Here is a 20,161-nt window from a genome sequence, read left to right as displayed (position 1 = left end):
CATAATATCAGCACTTGATAATGGCCTAAGACCGAAACTGCAATAGTGAAACAAGAACTTATTACAGCCACTGGCGGAAAGATGATGCCCTTCAAACAATAGATGATGACGTTTTCTTCGGGGCTCCCTTAAGGAGAGAACGGGTTAGGTACAGGATGAGTTGGCGGTCGGAAGTTTCTGTTTCTCCGGTTCTCGGAGAACGCCAGGCAAAGTCGGAGAAGACTGCTGCAACTAGCGATAAAGACTCCGTCTCTCTTGGCAGCTAAAGTACTCGTAGGCGCCGTAAGGTTTTCTGGAAACACTTTCAGAAGGAGAAGGTTGAACAACAGTGGCAGTGCGATATCTTCTGACTAACGAACTGTTCGCTTAGGGAACGTCTTGCACACACAAGGTGACGTTAGTCCAATAGTGTTAATTTGCGAAGAAATCACTATGCATTCTATTGGTGACCACAGTAACAGTTATTATGAAGGTCTGGGGATTCAACATCAAATAAAATTCGTAGACGATATTTACCTTCTTTTGCGTAAGGGAAACTTTTTATTCTTGATAACTGCGATTACAAGTTGTATCTCCTCTGCACTTCAAATTACGTCTACATGCAAACATATCTGTTCACCCCCACAGCAAAGAGCGTTTTCGTCACAGCAAAGACCGTTGTCGTCGCAATTTACGGTAGCGTATCAACGCTGGCACTCGCAGCCGGAACATTACAATAACATTACATTAGGTAGGGACATCCCAATCTGACTATTCTTATTGCCATATGTGCCGTACGACATGACCTTCTGATGCCACGCCCAGATAATTAAAATGATAATAGATATAATCAACAGATACTTACTATCACTCGGAAAGTCAATGTCCGCATGGAAAATTCGATCAAACCCAGCCAAATTGCAGCTGCTGGTAATCCACCACAGAAACCTCACACAACATGTGAAACGTCCCCTTTCAACAATTATTCAAGACTGCTTAAACTGACACACAATATTTTTAGCGCAACGCAATCTGACTTTCAAAAATCCCTACAAAAGAATGGCCCTGACTAACATTAAACTATACCTTTCACAAATAACTTACCTCACAAAAATCTTCATTACTCGAACTACTGCAATACAGCGAGCGCTACTATTGCCAGCTAAATAAAAGATTCAAACTACAGAAGGCACTAACTACTGATAGGGATAGTTAGCAAATGAAAGATATTAATAGAGAACAAACAATGTATTTACCTTAATAGTCATAATATATATAGCAGTTCATGACAAATTACAAAACTCCGCCATCTCTCTCCCCACATCCACCACTGCTGGCGGCTCACCTCCAAGTGCGCAACGCTACGCGCTGTTCACATCCAGCTGCTGCTGCCCAACACTACAATGGCAGACAACAATGCAAACTAGCCACAGGCTACACACAGCACAGCCAGTGATTTTCATACAGAGCGCTACGGAACGTTGCCAATAAGAAAATATAAACAGCCTACTTACACATGAACAGCAAAATCCTGAAGATGTGGAAATAACACTCAGGGGACAAAAAGTAGAGCCAAAGAAGACAGCCAAATACTTAGGCCTAGAGACTGAAAACCTACTCAATTGGAAAACCAACACAACACAATAAATAGGTATATCAAGCACAACACTAGCCAAAATCAAGCTATTACAACACAGAAACGGAGGAGCCGCAACACCAATCGTGCTACATACATGTAAAATGTACGTGAGACCAATCCTAGAGTATGCAGGAATAGCATGGTGCGGAAACGTAACGCAATGTAACCACTTGCAAGGATACCACGAGAAAGAACGACAACATTGCACACAGCTCTCGATACAGACTGAATGGAAGAATGATTGATATAGCGGATAGCTAGATATGGTGACAACAGACTTATCACGAACGAGACCATAAAAGACCTAATCATCAAACCGCAATTCCACCTCAATCTACCACGCTACAAGTATCCTTACCCTCCGCAAATTGCCGTAATAGCAACAGAACGAATTCACCCCGGAAAACAGAAGGATTTAGAAGTAATTACAACAGGAACACAACTGCCAGAGCACCTGCAATTCCACAGCACACCAGACTAAATAAGAGACAGAAAGAAACAGGAAAGACATACAACCCTGGCTGAGGTTTTATGGGGTTTCCTTCAGCCGTAAGACAAATGTCAGGGTTGTGCATATTCCCCAAAACCAACCATCTAATAACAATAATAAAAAAATAGACTAGAACACAGAGAATAAGCTTAAACCCACCCAATGTATCAAATAAGAAGTGCCACAACAGCATAACATGAGGATAAGCTAAGGCTGCAAAGTGGCATTAAGCCCTCCATGAGCCCGCCCCACCCTTCCGGTGGAGGAATGAAAGTTAAAAAACAAAAAAAGATGTAAGTTCTGGCATAGAAACGGAGCCGTCACGACGGGTCTGTAGAGTAGTTGACTAGGGATGTCAATGGGCCCGGCTTCGAGTTCAAGTTAGGCAAGCGGGCTTAATCTGCCTGTAAGCTCCACATTGATAATTTATTAAAATCTCTTATTACAAAGTGCTATTCCTACAACAAGTAATGTCTGGAAGGCACGAGATGACACTGGTAGAAGCGGAGCTGTCACGTCGGGTCTGTAGAGCAGTTGATTATGAAAGGCAATGAACCCTGCTTCGAGTCCGACAAGCGGTTTTAATCTGCCAATAAGTTTCACATTAAGGGGCTCCGGAACGCCCTATACTTGCAATGTTAAAATAACGCTTATAAATTACATCTTTCCTCACAAAGTATTTGAGGTAGCAAGTTGAACTTTTTACAGATTATTTATTGGAATATGGGCTACAACTTAACAGGGATTTTACAAAATTTTAGTTCAGTTATTAAAGATGATTTTTTTTAATTTTAATGAAAATTCACAACATTTTTTTGCAATTTTTTATTTATATATTCAAAAATATACAGTTTTTTGGAAAAAGGCTGTGTTAAATTATGCAGAAGGTACTGTCTAACATTTACTGAAAGTTTGAAACAAATATGTTTGGAAGATCCTTAGAAAACATGTAATTAGTATGAGAAAACAAAAGTTTTGGGAATCGAGCGACAAAGATTGGATTAACTTTTTAGTGCATTCCAGGTCCATAGGATGGATTAATCTCCATCCTCTGCAAACTGCTCGTCCAGCTTCCTCTTGTTCCTCCTCCTGTTTACTCTTGCTTGTATTTCTAGACTCTTTACAGCCCTGTCTGCAGCCCGAAGGCGTTCCTTGTCTAAAGCAAGCATCGCTCGTACCATGTTAGAACCTATCTTCATTCCCATATTTCTAAATACCTTGCACCTTACAATGTTGCCATCATTGAAAGTCGCAACAGCAACTTTACTTTTACTCATTATTATACTTCAACAAAACAGAGACTCAAGAAACAGAATTAATTACGAATATTTTCGAGATAACGACAGAGTAAATAAACATGAAACAATCGACAATCACACCAGCGATATATATTGAACCATCACAGGTTAGCCACAACACATACTTTATCCCACAGCACTAAAATGTACCTGATGAACACGGACGTTAATAATAACACCATTTGACAGCAGTTTAACAGCGCCACAGTGGGTCACGCCCATGTAGAACACATTTCAAAAAAAAATTTAAAAATAGTTGTAGTCTTTGGAATTGAATAAATTATATATCTATTAAAAGGTAATAGTCTGCAGATTCAGAAAACGCAAAAAAGTAAAAATTGAACTTTTCATGATTTTGAGCCTTTCCAGAGCCCCTTAATAACTTATTGAAACATCTTTGGATATTACTACAGTTTTAACTGAATAGGAGGTGATGTTACTAGTGCGCGTGTGCGTGACTCACTTCCCACATGCTAGAGGACATTTATTTTTAAGTTTTTAAGTTTTTGGCAAGCACTTGCGCGTCGTCACCATATTTAAATGTCCTCTCGACTTCTGCACCCTGAGCCGTACTTTATCAGCGCGTTCCGCCTCAGCGGCGCCGCCGCACTGCAACAAAGGCCACGGTCTCCGGTCGCCGCCCCCCGGCCTGGCAAAGACCCGCCTCAGCAATCGCGTCTTCCAGCCGCTGAGTCCTGCCCCCCATGTCGACTCCCGCCGGCCGATTCTTTAATGGCGCTTCCGCTGATCCGTGCCGCGAATCCCATCTGGCATCGGGTTTGCTGCCCCGTTGGGAGGCGACACTCTCACCTGTCGATAAAAGTCGACAGCGACTTTCTCTAATGCTGCGGTACCTCTCTGCCTCCATAAAACCAAACCTCACGCCTTCTACTCTGTACATCAAAGCAATGTTATGGAGAAATCATCTTTCGTGCCACGTTATACACTGAGGCGGTGAAAGGCATGGAATAGCGATATGCACACCTATAGATGGCGGTAGTACCATAGGGCACTGCATTGACGCAGCTGTCATTTCTACTAAGATGATTCACGTGAAAAGGTTTCCGACGTTACTACTAGGTGCATTCAAGTTCTAAGACCTGCGATTTTTTTTTCTCCGGACTGGAAAGAGATAGAAACATGCGCATTGTTTTAAAATGAGGCCGCGTTCATTGTCAATACGTCCCAGAGATGGCAGCACCGTACGGCAGATGGAATTTTACCGCCAGCTGCGAGAATGAGAACTGTTTTAAATACTTAAAATGGCGACGTTTTCCTTACTTGAACAGCGTGCAATCATTCGTTTTCTGAATTTGCGTGGTGTGAAACCAATTGAAATTCATCGACAGTTGAAGGAGACATGTGGTGATGGAGTTATGGATGTGTCGAAAGTGCGTTCGTGGGTGCGACAGTTTAATGAAGGCAGAACATCGTGTGACAACGAACCGAAACAACCTCGGGCTCACACAAGCCGGTCTGACGACATGATCGAGAAAGTGGAGAGTATTATTTTGGGGGATCGCCGAATGACTGTTGAACAGATCGCCTCCAGAGTTGGCATTTCTGTGGGTTCTGTGCACACAATCCTGCATGACGACCTGAAAATGCGAAAAGTGTCATCCAGGTGGGTGCCACGAATGCTGACGGACGACCACACGGCTGCCCGTGTGGCATGTTGCCAAGCAATGTTGACGCGCAATGACAGCATGAATGGGAATTTCTTTTCGTCGGTTGTGACAATGGATGAGACATGAATGCCATTTTTCAATCCAGAAACAAAGCTCCAGTCAGCTCAATGGAAGCACACAGATTCACCGCCACCAAAAAAATTTCGGGTAACCGCCAGTGCTGAAAAATGATGGCGTCCATGTTCTGGGACAGCGAGGGCGTAATCCTTACCCATTGCGTTCCAAAGGGCACTACGGTAACAGGTGCATCCTACGAAAATGTTTTGAAGAACAAATTCCTTCCTGCACTGCAACAAAAACGTCCGGGAAGGGCTGCGCGTATGCTGTTTCACCAAGACAAAGCACCCGCACATCGAGCTAACGTTACGCAAGAGTTTCTTCGTGATAACAACTTTGAAGTGGTTCCTCATGCTCCCTACTCACCTTACCTGGCTCCTAGTGACTTTTTGCTTTTTCCAACAATGAAAGACACTCTCCGTGGCCGCACATTCACCAGCCGTGCTGCTATTGCCTCAGCGATTTTCCAGTGGTCAAAACAGACTCCTAAAGAAGCCTTCGCCGCTGCCATGGAATCATGGCGTCAGCGTTGTGAAAAATGTGTACGTCTGCAGGGCGATTACGACGAGAAGTAACGCCAGTTTCATCGATTTCGGGTGAGTAGTTAATTAGAAAAAAAATCGGAGGCCTTAGAACTTGAATGCACCTCGTATGGCAGCACGACGGGAATTAACAGAATTTCAGAGCGGAATGGTATTTGGAGCTGGACACATTGGACATTCCATTTCGAAAATCGTGAGGGAAGTCAATATCCCGAGTTTCACAGCGTCAAGAACGTGCCGAGAGTACCAAATTAAACGCGTTACCTCTCACCACGGACAACGCAGCTGGAGACAGCCCTCTCTTATTGACCGAGAGCAGCGGTGATGGCATACAATTGTCAGTGCTAACAGACAAGCAATACTGCATGAAACAGCGGCAGAAAACAATGTGGAACGAGCGACGAACGTATCCCTTAAGACAGTGCTACGAAATTTGGCGTTAGTGGGCTATGGCAGCAGACGACCGACGAGAGTACCTTTCATAACAGCACGACATCTCCTGCAGCTCGCTGGCCGGTGTGATATGTGTCCCATTATGACCTAATATGCTTGTGTGTGAGTGTTTTTCAATAACAATTTAAATGATGAAAATTCGTGTTTGAACTTTGAAACTGTCTGTTCATGAAATCAAAACGTGCTAAAGACCGAGTATCCTGTTTATGAAGAACCACTGACTTGCTTCTATTTGAATGTGCCTAAGTTTCAGTGTTAAAGCATATAAATGGTACTAGTTAAATTACTTGTTTCTCAGGTAAAGAGAGAGGCACATAATTTTGAACTTCCACAAAACTTTATTTTGCTTTAAATTGTTTCTATTTTGAATGTGCCAAAGTTTTGGTGTTAAAGCACTTAAATGTTTAAACTTCCTGGCAGATCTAAACTGTGTGCCGGACCGAGACTCGAATTCGGGACCTTTGCCTTTCGCGGGCAAATGCTCTACCATCTGAGCTACCCAAGCACAACTCACGCCCCCTCCTCACAGCTTTATTTCTGCCAATATCTCGTCTCCTACTTTCCAAACCTTACAGAAGCTCTCCTGCGAACCTTGCAGAACTAGCACTCTTGAAAGAAAGGATACTGCGGAGACATGACTTAGCCACAACCTGGGGGATGTTTCCAGAATGAGATTTTCACTCTGCAGCGGAGTATGTGCTGATATGAAACTTCCTGGAAGATTAAAACTGTGTGCCGGACCGAGACTCAAACTCGGGACCTTTGCCTTTCGCGGGGAAGTGCTCTACCGTAGAGCACATGCCCGCGAACGGCAAAGGTCCCGATTTCGAGTCTCGGTCCGGCACACAGTTTTGATCTTCCAGGAAGTTTCATATCAGCGCACTCTCCGCTGCAGAGTGAGAATCTCATTCTGGGCACTTAAATGTTGTTAGTTAAAATCACTTGCTTCACAAGTAACTAAAGAGCACATAATTTTGAACCTACTTGAAACTTAACTTTACCTTAACTGTTACCATGGCCGGCCGCGGTGGTCTTGCGGTTCTAGGCGCGCAGTCCGGAATCGCGCGACTGCTACGGTCACAGGTTCGAATCCTGCCTCGGGCATGGATGTGTGTGATGTCCTTAGGTTAGTTAGGTTTAAGTAGTTCTAAGTTCTAGGGGACTGATGACCACAGATGTTAAGTCCCATAGTGCTAAGAGCCATTTTTTGAACTGTTACCATGAACTTATTTCTGAAGTTAACTAAGAATATTGTTGGTGTAAACAGCTATAGAGCATGGAAAGACAAATCATCTCAAGTGGGGTTGGAAACCAGTATTGGTGTGATGCAAATTGTTTATGTAATGTGTGCATAGTTTGCTTATAAAGGAAGTGACTGTTTATGGGTCCCCAATTTAATCTTTTCTAGTATGAGAAAATTAATCTAAATAGTAGTTTTGCTAATGAAATATGAAACATTTCCACAGTAGAGTGAATATAAAAAGTATATGTACAGTGCAATTCAATTGTATATGTGATGTTTGGGAGTTACACTCCTGGAAATGGAAAAAAGAACACATTGACACCGATGTGTCAGACCCACCATACTTGCTCCGGACACTGCGAGAGGGCTGTACAAGCAATGATCACACGCACGGCACAGCGGACACACCAGGAACCCCGGTGTTGGCCGTCGAATGGCGCTAGCTGCGCAGCATTTGTGCACCGCCGCCGTCAGTGTCAGCCAGTTTGCCGTGGCATACGGAGCTCCATTCCAGTCTTTCACACTGGTAGCATGCCGCGACAGCGTGGACGTGAACCGTATGTGCAGTTGACGGACTTTGAGCGAGGGCGTATAGTGGGCATGCGGGAGGCCGGGTGGACGTACCGCCGAATTGCTCAACACGTGGGGCGTGAGGTCTCCACAGTACATCGATGTTGTCGCCAGTGGTCGGCGGAAGGTGCACGTGCCCGTCGACCTGGGACCGGACCGCAGCGACGCACGGATGCACGCAAAGACCGTAGGATCCTACGCAGTGCCGTAGGGGACCGCACCGCCACTTCCCAGCAAATTAGGGACACTGTTGCTCCTGGGGTATCGGCGAGGACCATTCGCATCCGTCTCCATGAAGCTGGGCTACGGTCCCGCACACCGTTAGGCCGTCTTCCGCTCACGCCCCAACATCGTGAAGCCCGCCTCCAGTGGTGTCGCGACAGGCGTGAATGGAGGGACGAATGGAGACGTGTCGTCTTCAGCGATGAGAGTCGCTTCTGCCTTGGTGCCAATGATGGTCGTATGCGTGTTTGGCGCCGTGCAGGTGAGCGCCACAATCAGGACTGCATACGACCGAGGCACACAGGGCCAACACCCGGCATCATGGTGTGGGGAGCGATCTCCTACACTGGCCGTACACCACTGGTGATCGTCGAGGGGACACTGAATAGTGCACGGTACATCCAAACCGTCATCGAACCCATCGTTCTACCATTCCTAGACCGGCAAGGGAACTTGCTGTTCCAACAGGACAATGCACGTCCGCATGTATCCTGTGCCACCCAACGTGCTCTAGAAGGTGTAAGTCAACTACCCTGGCCAGCAAGATCTCCGGATCTGTCCCCCATTGTGCATGTTTGGGAGTGGATGAAGCGTCGTCTCACGCGGTCTGCACGTCCAGCACGAACGCTGGTCCAACTGAGGCACCAGGTGGAAATGGCATGGCAAACCGTTCCACAGGACTACATCCAGCATCTCTACGATCGTCTCCATGGGAGAATAGCAGCCTGCATTGCTGCGAAAGGTGGATATACACTGTACTAGTGCCGACATTGTGCATGCTCTGTTGCCTGTGTCTATGTGCCTGTGGTTCTGTCAGTGTGATCATGTGATGTATTGACCCCAGGAATGTGTCAATAAAGTTTCCCCTTCCTGGGACAATGAATTCACGGTGTTCTTATTTCAATTTCCAGGAGTGTAGTTAATTCAGGACTCAGCTCATGCTCAAATTTGGTCTTATGATCCCTTTGATAACATTTGGTACTGAATCGGTTAATGGTTGAGATGATAATTATTATTAATAGATGTATAGGGCGATTTGTCTTTCTGTGATTGCCAATCTATGCAGATGATAACTACTGCGATCCACTGCGCAGTTCGCCGGGTAATTTTGTGTGTTCTTTGCACTTTAGTAAGAGAGAAATAACGAAAGTTCCTTTCGTAAAATTGTAGTTAAATCATTTGTACTTAATGTTTCCACATTATTACGCCTAATTAGGCTGGCGACCGTTTATTATTTCATTCTCTAGCACTTAGTTACTTTCTTAACATCCACGTCTCTCTTTTCCTACTAATCGCCATAGTCACGAAATCTGTGTTCGATCCCCTCTGTCTATTAGGCTAACACACTGTCACACTATTCAAAATTCCTATCAGAGGGTAACGCTATTTGCACGTTAATGCCATATTCGGCACAAATGCAGCAATAGTGTTATAGACATTTTGGACAATTCGAGCCTATGATTTGACCACTCAGACCGCCTCACATGAATGCAATCGAACACTTGTGGGACTTAATCCAGACGTCAGTTCGAGCACAACAGCCTACGCTGGTAATACTTTCGCAGTTATGGACGTCTATAGAAGCACCATGGGTCACTATTTCTGCGTGGGATCTCCAACGATTTTTTGAGTCCATGCCACTTCGAGTTGCTGCACTGGGACGGGAAAAAGGAGGTCAGCACGATATTAAGAGATATTCCATGACTTTTGTCACCTCATTGTATGTCACTAACATAAAGCAATGACCAACTGCCTCAGTCTGCATAGTGAGTAGTAGGTAATCACTGCCAGTGTACGACAGGGTTTGATATTATTGATAATTTTATTACACTTATATGACGACTGCTCTTTTGTCGATAAAATAGGAAAAGTTTGCTATGTTAGTAGTGCAAGACCTATATTCAAATCCACTGATTTTGCATCGAGATATGTACAATAAATTGAACTTCACTACAATTATTGATTACATTACAGGTATAGCTGCTCCCCAAATCACCCTGCGATGTGTGGCCGTGGGTACTTTCTGTACCACTAGCACTTCTCCCCTTTCCTGTTACAATTTCGAACGGTTCTAGGGAAGAACGATTGTTGATAAGCCTCCGTGTGGCCTCGAATCTCTCTAAATTTATCTTCATAGTCTTTTCGTCAGCAATGTATTTCTTGATATTTCTAGGAGCGTACGCTCTCAGATCTTTGTGAAGCAGAAAGCTTCTCAAGCAGCGTCTACCACTGTATTTGGTTGATCATCTCTGTGACGCTTTTGTGCTTATTGAGTGCACGTGTAACAAAATGCACTGCCCTTCGTTGGATTTTCTACATTTCCTCTATCAATCCTACCTGGTGCAGATCCCACATTGACGAACAATATTCAAGTACTGGTCGGACGAGGATTTAGTAACCTACCTCCTTTGTTAACAGACTACATTTCCTGGGAATTTTTCCAATGAACCGGTGTAGCATCTGTCGATTCTGCGATTAGTTTAGGTGGTCGTTCTACTTTAAATCGTTTCGTACGTATGCCCCTACATATTTTGTGGAAATAACTGCTTCCAGTGACTGATCTGCAATAATGCCATCACACAATAATAGCTTTTTCTGTATATGTATATGCAAAACGACACATTTTATCATCTCAAAATTTCAAATGTGGCTGAAGCAGCAACTGCTGAAAATCTTCACGGTAAATGATAACAGCCAAACAGTTGCAGGATAAAGATTTATTTGCTTCTGATGAAGGTATATTTAGATATACCGAAACTGTGGTCAAGAATTTCAATAAATCTTTATCCTGCAACTGTTTCGCTGTTATCATTTACCGTGAACATTTTTTATGTTGAACGTCATTTGCCATTCCCCGCACCAAGCTACTATCCTGTGTAGGTATATATGCATTTCGATACAACTTTCCAGCGCTGTGGCGTTTCTATACACAGCAGCAGCACCCGCAAAAAGCCTCAACGAAACTCCGATGTTGGCGACAGTCTCATTTATATGTATATTGTGAAAACTAATCGACCTATAACATTCCTTTGGGGTACGCCCAAAGTCATTTAAAGTTTGAAGACCTCCATTGAGACTGACATGCTGCGCTCTGTTTGCCAGAAACTCATTAATTAAATCACCCTGCTGGTCTGATATTGCTGATATGCTGGAGAACGGATACAGGACACTGGAGCGACTGTTCTTAAGGACTGCTCGAGTGTGTGGGTTCCGGTCCACGTCGGATTGAAAAAAGCATCGAAACAGTTCAGAGGCAAGCTTCTAGATAACTTAGAATGTAAATTTTTTAAAGAATACCCCCAGATAGTAAACAAGATAATTTATTACAAAAGGTATGTTGATGATATAATAATCTTATTTGATGGCACAGCAGAAGAAATTGATAACCTTGCAAAAGAAATGAATAAAATGCATCAGAACATCATCTTCACTGTAGAACACCAAACAGAAGTAGGTTTAAATTTTCTGGATCTCTGCATAAGTAGCTCCAACAACAAACACAAATTTCAAGTATACAGGAAACCAACATACACAGATAACACAATTAATAAATCATCCTGCCACCCAGATAAACATAAGACGGCTTCATACAGAGCAATGCTAAACAGAATGCACAAAATACCACTAGAACCAGCTGACCAAATAGAAGAACTAAACACCATCAAAGCAATTGCTTACAATAATGGTTACAATCCAAAATTAATAGATGAACTAAACTCTAAGATAAGTCCCCACATAAACAAATACAATAACAAAACAACATTAAAGAATACCACAACACAGCCAAAAGAAAAATATGTAAGCTTGCCATTTGTAGGAAAACTGTCATATAAAATAGCAAAGGTGTTCCGAGGAACAGATATCAAAATCAGCTACTATACAAATAACAAAATAAAGGACAAAGCTATCCATAACATTAAAATTAATACCAAACCGTACAATCAATCAGGAATATACAAACTTAATTGCAACTCATGTCCAAAAACATACATAGGCCAAACAGGGAGAAACATCAGCATACGGTTTCGAGAACACATGGATGCTCTTCGTTTAAAAAACTTAAATAAATCCACATTCGCCCAACATGTAGCAAAAGAAGAACATCAAGTAACAGACATATCCCATAACCTACAAGTTCTCCACCTAGCCAACAAAGGAAAAAGAATGAACCTCCTAGAAGAAATCGAAATTTATTCACATAAACATGCATCCCCTTCTGACATACTTAACGACCCAACAGAGCTACCAAACCGAATATTTCTGAAAAACTTCCACACTCTACTTATCAAACCACTTACTAAGCACAATCTAATATAAACCCAACAAATGCATGTAATAGTATAAAACATAAAAATCTTAATTCTATCTTTGTTATATTGTAAATGTATGAATTACTGCTTTATGTAAATGTGTTATGTTACTTTATTATCTTCAATACTGCCCAAAAAAAATTGTATACATCGTACTTAGAATACTTCTGTCACCCAAGTCAATGTTTAGGAAACAGTAGCTTATCTTAGAACCTCAAAACTTTCGTAAAATATAACTCTGTCCATAGATAAACCGTTTGTATGTGAACAAAAATTGTCAGTCGACAACATGGCGGATAACGCAGTGCGCCTGTGTAAAATACGTGATAAAAAGTGTTTGTGCTGTTGCAAAAAAGAAGAAAAGCCAAGAATAAACAAGGAGAGGAGAATGTAAGTAAAATGAACAACTGATAGTGCGTAACTTTAAACTCGCGAAATTGAAGTAAATGATTGGAATCGTTGCTTTTGCACAGGCCTGCTGCAGCATCCAAACTGCTGTCGAGATTGTACTACTGTAGTAACTGAAGATCCATGTAATTTGCCAGCTGAAGATGGGTGCAAACACGAAATGCATATTGGCATAAATAAAACGCATTAAAAAGTGGCTGGTTGCTGTATTTTTACAGTGAAATATCATTATCCACGCCACGGAGCTCAACAGTCCAAATATAATGGACAAATTGTTATTGCAAGCTTCTAGGGTTGTTACCAGTATGTTCGATCAGCATGCAAGTCTTATGGGCATGCTTCAGGAACTCAAGTGGGAATCCCTGTAGGCAAGTAGACATTCATTTCGAAGAACAGTGCTGAGGAAGTTTAGATAACCAGCATTTGAAGCTGGCTGTGGAACGATCCTACTGCCGTCAATATACATTTCACGCAGAGACAGCAGGTCTTGTCATGGGGGAGGCGTCGTTAGAGAGGTCCACCGCATGAGCGTCTAAGGAAGAGACTCGAGTGGTGGTTTCGCGTTGCCTTCCACTGACGGTGATGAAATGATAATAGCAGAACACCCAGTCGCTGAGCGGAGAAAGTCTCCGGCCCAGCCAGGATTCGAATCCGGGACTCTTGTCGCGACAGACAACCGCGCTGACCACTCACCTATCGGGACGGACCCACGAAGATAACATACGAGAAATTAGGGCTCATACGGAGGCATATAGACAGAAGTTTTTGTCTCGCTCTGTCTGCGAATGGAACAGATGAAACGTCCCCTTTTGAACATTAGTTAATTCATTACTCAGTGGCGCTAACACACTGCTTTCGTCTTCACTCTCATTTCTCAGTTTACTTTGGAGCCTAGTGTCACGTTTTCCACACGCCATTATTGTCACAATATTTCACACGACAACACAGAAAAACACAATTTGAAGAGCAAAAATAGGGGAACACATTAACATAGCACTGAAAATAATATCTAGTTAATTGCAAGCGTAGCAGCGAAATTCTTGGTGCAAATCTACATGCATGCCACAACTGTTTTACTGTACAACTATGAAAAGCTGCAACTACAAAGGAGATTCTCTCTACAATTACGCGCTAGCAATAAACAAAATCTACACTAATTACACAAACTACAAGAAAAAATCAGAAGATTCCAGTGAGGTATCCTCGGCTAAGGGTCGACATATGAAACGTCCCCTTAGAACAATTATACATGACTGTGCTTAAACTGACACACAATATTTTTAGCGCAACGCAATCTGACTTTCAAAAATCTCTACTAAATAATGGGCCTGACTAACATTAATCTATACCTTTCACAAATCACTTACCTCACAAAAATCTTCGTTACTCGAACTACTGCAATACAGCGAGCGCCACTACTGCCAGCTAAATAAAAGATTCAAACTACGGAAGATACTAACTACTAGTAGGCATAGTTATCAAATGAAAGATTTTAATGGAGAACAAACAATCTATTTACCTTAATAGTCATAATATATATAGCAGTTCATAATATCCAGTATAACAAATTTCAAAACTCCGCCATCTCTCTCCCCACATCCACCACTGCTGGCGGCTCACCTCCAACTGCGCAAAGCTACGCGCTGTTCACATCCAGCTGCCGCTGCCCAACACTACAATGGCAGACAACAATGCAAACCAGCCACAGACTGCATACAGCACAGCCAGTGATTTTCATATAGAGCGCTACGTAACGTTGCCAATAAGAAAACATAAACAGGCTAATTACATAGCCTACTTACACAGAAAAGGAAACGACCAGTATTGGTACAGCGTACACTCCGCCAAGCACCGTGTGGTGACTTCCGGAGCATGTATGTAGATCTAGATGTAGATATTCCGTACGCTCCTTTTTTTCTCACTAAGCATCAGTGTGGCACTGTATTGAATACCTTACCGAAGCCAAGGAAAACAGAATCCACCTGGAAGCCGTAAGTACTGCCTTCTGGAACTCGTGGACCAACAGAGCAAACTGTCCTTTACAGGACGTTTGTTTTTGGAACCCATGTTGATTCCTAGGGAGATTTTTCGGCCTATTTAAATGTCACAATACGTGATCAAAATTCTACAACTGACCGACGTCCGGAGTATAGGCCTATAGTTTTGTGCGTCCATTCGACGATCCGTCTTGACTCGTGAATGAAAGTCAGTTTTTCCAGTCATCGGGAACACTTAGCTGTTCCCGAGACTTGCGGTACAATGGTGCTAGAGGACAGGCAAGTTCTTTCGCATTGTATAGAACTGGAGACCTAGAAACGACTGAGAGGCTTTGTCCCCGCCGTGGCCCTCAGTGGTTCACAACCCCACGGCAGGCTACAGCAGTCCACTCGCCCCACCGCCGCCCCACACCGAACCCAGGCTATTGTGCGGTTCGGCCCCCAGTAGACCCTCCCCCCCCCCACGAGTGTAACCCCAATGTTTGCGAGGTAAATATAGTGTACGTTTACATCGAGAAAATGTTTGCGCAGCAATCACCGACGAAATGTAACTGAGGCGGAATAAGGGGATCCAGCTCGTATTCGCCGAGGCAGCTGGAAAACCGCCTTAAAAACTATCCACATATTGGCCGGCACACCGGAACTCGACACTAATTCGCCGGGTCAATTCGTGCCGGGGCGCCTTCCCACCAAAGCAGTGCGTTAGATGCTACGGCTAACCGGGCGGGCTTCTTTTGCATACTCTATGTGGAATCGTGCTGGTAACCCGTCAGGTCCAGTAGCTTTCCTTTCCTTGACCGATTTCACTTGATTTTCTGTCCCATAATCACTTACATCTACATCCATACTCCGCAAGCCACCTGACGGTGTTGGGTTGTCACTCAAGTTTAAAAAAAAATAGTTTAGTACTTCAGACTCGCGAAATTACATTTGCAGTTCCTTGTCGTTCTGCTGGTTTGCAGAAGAAAGTAATATTAGTATTTAAAGTCCCGTTGATGAAGATTTCATTAGAGATGGAGTACCATCTCAGATTAGGGATGGATAGGCAACGAAATCAGTCAGACCCTTGAGAAACCAGCCAAAATTTACCTTCAGCGGTTAGGGGTAACCATGGGATGGCTGGACAGTGGTTTCAACCGCCGTCCTCCAGAACGCGAATCGAGTATCTCACTACTGCACCACTTTGCCCGATTTATTCGATGAATCCCAATGAACTTATGCGCACAGTAGGTAGCTTACAAAAACACTATTTGACCAATTACAAGCCTTCTTCGACGGTGTGGAACCCGTACCAAAATGAATTACCTGTAAACATAGAAAAAAAGAAAACAATGCAGCCGGCCGCGGTGGCCGAGCGGTTCTAGGCGCTTCAGTCCGGAAGCGCGCGACTGCTACGGTCGCAGGTTCGAATCCTGCCTCGGGCATGGATGTGTGTCATGTCCGTAGTTCTAAGTTCTAGGGGACTGATGACCTCCGATGTTCAAGTCCCATAGTGCTCAGAGCCATTTGAACGATTTGAAACAATTCAATGCTGCGTGTATCGTCATGGGTTTATGTGCACAACCGGAGATTGTCACATTTGGACAACAAACTGCTGTGGAAACTGCTATAGGAGACGTTTTATGATTCAGAGGGAACCTTAGAGATTGCGTTACAAAACGAGTAACCAAACATAATTCTTTTTATTGCCCGAATATGGTCAAACAGGGAAGCTGACCATTTTAAACTCTCATTGCTGAGGGTAAGTGGGGCTTTCTTGAAAGTATCACGTTAAAGTTCTTGTGCAGAAAATGAATGCTGCTATCTTCACTATAAGAATAAACTCGGCTGTCACTCACACGGAAACGCGAGAGCTTGTTTATTTTGCTTACTTTCGCTCTACTATTTCGTATCGTGTTACGTTTTGGATCCACATTCCGCACTCGCCAAGAATATTCTTAGCCCAGAAACGGGAGGTGAGAGCGATCCGCAGTGTCGGTTCTCAAAAGTTGAGTAGGTCTTTGTTCAAAAAATGGTTCTAATGGCTCTACGCACTGAGGTCATCAGTGCCCTAGACTTAGAACTACTTAAACCTAACTAACCTAAACACATCGTACACATCCTTGCCCGAGGCAGGATTCGATCCTTCGACCGTAGCAGCATCGCGGTTCCGGACTGAAGCGTCTAGAACCGCTCGGTCACAGCGGCCGGATTAGGTCGTTGTTCATGTGTTTCCCAGTTCCACGTCTGCCGACTTCGCCTGTGTATTCCGTCCTAGAACTTCTTGTTAACAATCTTCACACATTCAGGAGAAACATTCACAAGGTTATACACTCCTGGAAATTAAAATAAGAACACCGTGAATTCGTTGTCCCAGGAAGGGGAAACTTTATTGACACATTCCTGGGGTCAGATACATCACATGATCACACTGACAGAACCACAGGCACATAGACACAGGCAACAGAGCATGCACAATGTCGGCACTAGTACAGTGTATATCCACCTTTCGCAGCAATGCAGGCTGCTATTCTCCCATGGAGACGATCGTAGAGATGCTGGATGCAGTCCTGTGGAACGGCTTGCCATGCCATTTCCACCTGGCGCCTCAGTTGGACCAGCGTTCGTGCTGGACGTGCAGACCGCGTGGGACGACGCTTCATCCAGTCCCAAACATGCTCAATGGGGGACAGATCCGGAGATCTTGCTGGCCAGGGTAGTTGACTTACACCTTCTAGAGCACGTTGGGTGGCACGGGATACATGCGGACGTGCATTGTCCTGTTGGAACAGCAAGTTCCCTTGCCGGTCTAGGAATGGTAGAACGATGGGTTTGGATGTACCGTGCACTATTCAGTGGCCCCTCGACGATCACCAGTGGTGTACGGCCAGTGTAGGAGATCGCTCCCCACACCATGATGCCGGGTGTTGGCCCTGTGTGCCTCGGTCGTATGCAGTCCTGATTGTGGCGCTCACCTGCACGGCGCCAAACACGCATACGACCATCATTGGCACCAAGGCAGAAGCGACTCTCATCGCTGAAGACGACACGTCTCCATTCGTCCCTCCATTCACGCCTGTCGCGACACCACTGGAGGCAGGCTGCACGATGTTGGGGCGTGAGCGGAAGAGGGCCTAACGGTGTGCGGGACCGTAGCCCAGCTTCATGGAGACGGTTGCGAATGGTCCTCGCCGATACCCCAGGAGCAACAGTGTCCCTAATTTGCTGGGAAGTGGCGGTGCGGTCCCCTACGGCACTGCGTAGGATCCTACGGTCTTGGCGTGCATCCGTGCGTCGCTGCGGTCCGGTCCCAGGTCGACGGGCACGTGCACCTTCCGCCGACCACTGGCGACAACATCGATGTACTGTGGAGACCTCACGCCCCACGTGTTGAGCAATTCGGCGGTACGTCCACCCGGCCTCCCGCATGCCCACTATACGCCCTCGCTCAAAGTCCGTCAACTGCACATACGGTTCACGTCCACGCTGTCGCGGCATGCTACCAGTGTGAAAGACTGGAATGGAGCTCCGTATGCCACGGCAAACTGGCTGACACTGACGGCGGCGGTGCACAAATGCTGCGCAGCTAGCGCCATTCGACGGCCAACACCGCGGTTCCTGGTGTGTCCGCTGTGCCGTGCGTGTGATCATTGCTTGTACAGCCCTCTCGCAGTGTCCGGAGCAAGTATGGTGGGTCTGACACACCGGTGTCAATGTGTTCTTTTTTCCATTTCCAGGAGTGTATTAATAAAATACTGTAGCACCTTTTGCAATACTGCGTCGTATCGGTTGTGCTATGATACATTATATATAAAAGATCATATGTAAGAGATCATATATAAGAGATTATAAGAGGTACCATTACCTACCTTTAGGAGAGCTTTTTTTTTATTTTTACTGCACACTTACGTCACCCAAAGATTCGGACTTGTGAATATTCTGGTGTTTGTAGTGTAATCTCAATGTAGACAGCTCACGCTTGTGAATAACTGTTATCGAGATCGGTTGTTTTTTAATTCGGTCAACGCCTTTGACGTTGGCTCAATAAATGTTTTAAGAGCAGCTTAATAATCTTGAGCTACTGCTAGTTTAAATAATTATCATTTTTCGGCATAATAATCGTTCAAAGACACATTCGATGATGAAAGGCAGTTGTGCCATGGAACACACAATTGTAATTTTCCGAGCTGTGAAATTTTCAACAAATCTGTTTAATGTAATATGTCACCAAATCAGTGTATCCAACCTTTCCTAATTTTTGAGTCCCAACGCTTATGCACTTAGGCCTCCAGCAGAACTGAAAAAAAATTGAGGTATAAATCCTAAGTATTCAAACGCAAGGCGAGAAGTTTTCTTGTGGCACGCTCGTACCACGCTGTACAGAAGTTCCTTTCAGAAGATGAGAACTTTTCTCTGTAATGCGTCATTCATTCTTATGATCCCCATTCTCTCGTCTTTATTGATTATTTAACTATTACTTTATACGTTTTGTAATCAGTATACTGACCCGTACTGACGTGTGTATGCCAAGTAGCTTTAGCTCAGATAGCTCCAGGGAACGTGACTCATAAATGAATAACAAATACATTATTTTTGATTGCTATGAGGGTGAAGTTACTGGAATTCGAGCTTAAACACAGAGAAACCAACAGTTATTCTTCCCACATATCATCTTTGAATGGAGTAGGAAAATGGGAGGGAGGGAGGAGATTTACCTGTACACTATGTACCCATTCCCATCAGATCACCGAAGTTAAGTGCTTTCGGGCGTGGTCGGCACTTGGATGGGTGACCACTTGCGCCGCCATGTACTGTTGCCATTTTTCGGGGTGCACTCAGCGTCGTGATGCCAACTGAGGAGCTACTCGACGGAATAGTAGCGGCTCCGGTCAAAGAAAACCATCATAACGACCGGGAGAGCGGTGTGCTGACCACACGCCCCTCCTATCCACATCCTCAACTGAGGATGACACGGCGGTCGGATGGTCCCGATGGGCCGCTTGTGGGCTGAAGATGGAGTGCATGTACCCATTGCCATACACTGCATGGCGGCTAGTTTTTGTCGGCTTGGGGGTCAGATGTGTGTGGTGAAAAACTGTATAGTGTCGATTAGTATGATGACTGCGACTAGTGTAGTTTTTATTCTGGAGTTGATGGCACAGAAGGGATAGCGTGAAACGAGATGCCGGCAAGTAGCTTACTTATCTAGAATAACAGCGAGGAGATAATCGAATTTGACATCCCCACCCGAAGGGTGGATCACCGTCAACAGTTTTACATGTCTTA

Source organism: Schistocerca cancellata, chromosome 3 (genome assembly GCF_023864275.1).
Source record: "Schistocerca cancellata isolate TAMUIC-IGC-003103 chromosome 3, iqSchCanc2.1, whole genome shotgun sequence".
Classification (NCBI taxonomy): Eukaryota; Metazoa; Arthropoda; class Insecta; order Orthoptera; family Acrididae; genus Schistocerca; species Schistocerca cancellata.
The sequence above is the reverse complement of the archived record's forward strand: the minus strand, read 5'-3'. Positions refer to the sequence as shown.